Source organism: Varroa destructor, unplaced genomic scaffold, assembly GCF_002443255.2.
Source record: "Varroa destructor unplaced genomic scaffold, Vdes_3.0 BEIS01000001.1, whole genome shotgun sequence".
NCBI lineage: Eukaryota > Metazoa > Arthropoda > Arachnida > Mesostigmata > Varroidae > Varroa > Varroa destructor.
The window spans coordinates 31016354-31018228 of NW_019211454.1; the positions used below are offsets into that span (position 1 = coordinate 31016354).

At 41.7% G+C, this 1875-nt stretch overlaps 1 long non-coding RNA gene across 1 annotated transcript; it reads left to right on the forward strand.

Annotated features, from left to right (window-relative positions):
- Nucleotides 1-387: 387 nt before the first annotated feature.
- On the forward strand, nucleotides 388-1482 carry LOC147758508 (uncharacterized). The gene is made up of 2 exons (XR_015318653.1): nucleotides 388-980; nucleotides 1226-1482. It is a non-coding gene; the product is annotated as an uncharacterized LOC147758508 (long non-coding RNA).
- Nucleotides 1483-1875: the final 393 nt, after the last annotated feature.

The window sequence follows — 1875 nt, forward strand, 5'->3', positions numbered from 1 at the left end:
ACAAGTTGCTATTGGGGCACATCTCTTATAGCTTTGTTAGAAAATCCATAGTCGATGATTCGAGTTTGGCGAATCCGAAACGACCTCCCTTTGCAACTTAAGAAGGCGTTACTCATTTTGAGCTAGGATTCGGACCTTTTGATTTCTTCTTCTTCTTCTTCGGAGGTATGCCAGGCTATAGAAACGCTTAGTGGCTCTAGGTATACTAACAAAAGGGCTTTCCTTGCATTGCGGAGTGCTAATCGTGCTAAAAAAAACTACCAGTGCTTCGAGTTTTATCTTTAATCTCAGAAACCCGTAATAAACGAGGCCTGCCCATCTTCCTCTGAGCAGCAGAAACGCGATACCGCCACACGAGGACGAGGACAAATATTATAGGCGATCAACAAGTTTGTCGTTTACAACGAAGCGTAATAAACTTCTAATTCATCAACTTGCAAGATGTACAGCATATCAATACTTTAACTACCTTTAGCCCATTGACCTGCGAGTAGAAAGAAGCCGACAGCCAACCATATATCTGGTGCCACTTATCATTAAAGCAGGTATAATATTACTATCGAGATTTAACATTATTATTCGTTTACTACCAGGCCGACGTCCTTGGATCCGCAGAACCTCGAACAGCCTAGTATATATTACTAGCTGTGCGACTTCCTGCCGCCACCAGATATGCTTTATAACCGTATAATGAATCCTTGGCCTGCTCAGTATAAACAAAGCATGCGTGAGTGCATTCGTGCCTTTTTTCTTCTCACTCGAAGCTAAACTGTCTCGTTGGCTTCTGTGTATCAGCATGATTACGGCTATATATACTCAGTCGACACCGTACACGGCTTCCCGACTCCATAGCATCGTATTTCTCCGCAGTTTTGAGACGACTGGTAGTAATGAGGTTTCACAACGTTCGCTTGGGGATTTGCTAGCGGCCGTTGTGATCATTGAGTATCGTGGGACCTGCAAAAGTGTTTACAAAAACTGTACGTTGTTGACACGAGGCTTGGCCGTTTGAACCTTTGCAAGCCTAAAAAGTGATTCGAATTGTTCAGCTCAGAATTTAACTAATTCAAAGTAGGAAAATTGCACTTCAGAAGCGTCGCTCAGTTTCGAGATAACCTTACTCCTAATTGGAATCCCATAGAGTACGCATTAGAATATCAATACTAATAAAGAGAGATACTAATAAAGGTCTGAAACTTATAATGTAAGTTGTTTACTTTCACAGTTCGACCGAATCAGGCGTATGCATTGTGAGTAGAATACGTGGAATGTGATCGGTGTCAATGTAGCACAAACGTCTATGACGCTAATCACCCTAGTAATCGTTCGCGCCTTAACTTACAGCTTGAAAATCATCTTTAGGAATTGAACGCGACGACATTCGGCCAGCTGATACGATACCGTGGAACACAACCTTTCTAAAACCTTATTTTGGAGGAATAAATCATGTCGCAGCATTTTGAATAACAAAGTATACAAAAACGAGTGGTTCGGTTACCTTGTCCTTGACCTAAAACGTCCCTAGACTGGCTACGGCAATTGTCAATATTTTCGCCTACTTAAGTTATTTTTAGGTATATTTTTTATTGAAGCCATTTGGCATCTACTTCAAGTGAATTACCACGCATCTTGTTCAGCACAGTATGTTCGTGTTTCGTGCTTGAAATTTCCTCACGTGCTTACGTCTACCATTGAGGGTGCTAACTATTTCGCATAGCCTCTGCTCATCCTATTAATTCTTACCTTTCCCATATATAAACAAAGCTGATCATCACGTATCGTACGGTTTGCGATTTTCGTTCTGTTTAGCTCGCTTCATTCAGCTACGTAGCAACAAGTCACCTGACAGCCGTGCTACACCAAACAGAATCCAAC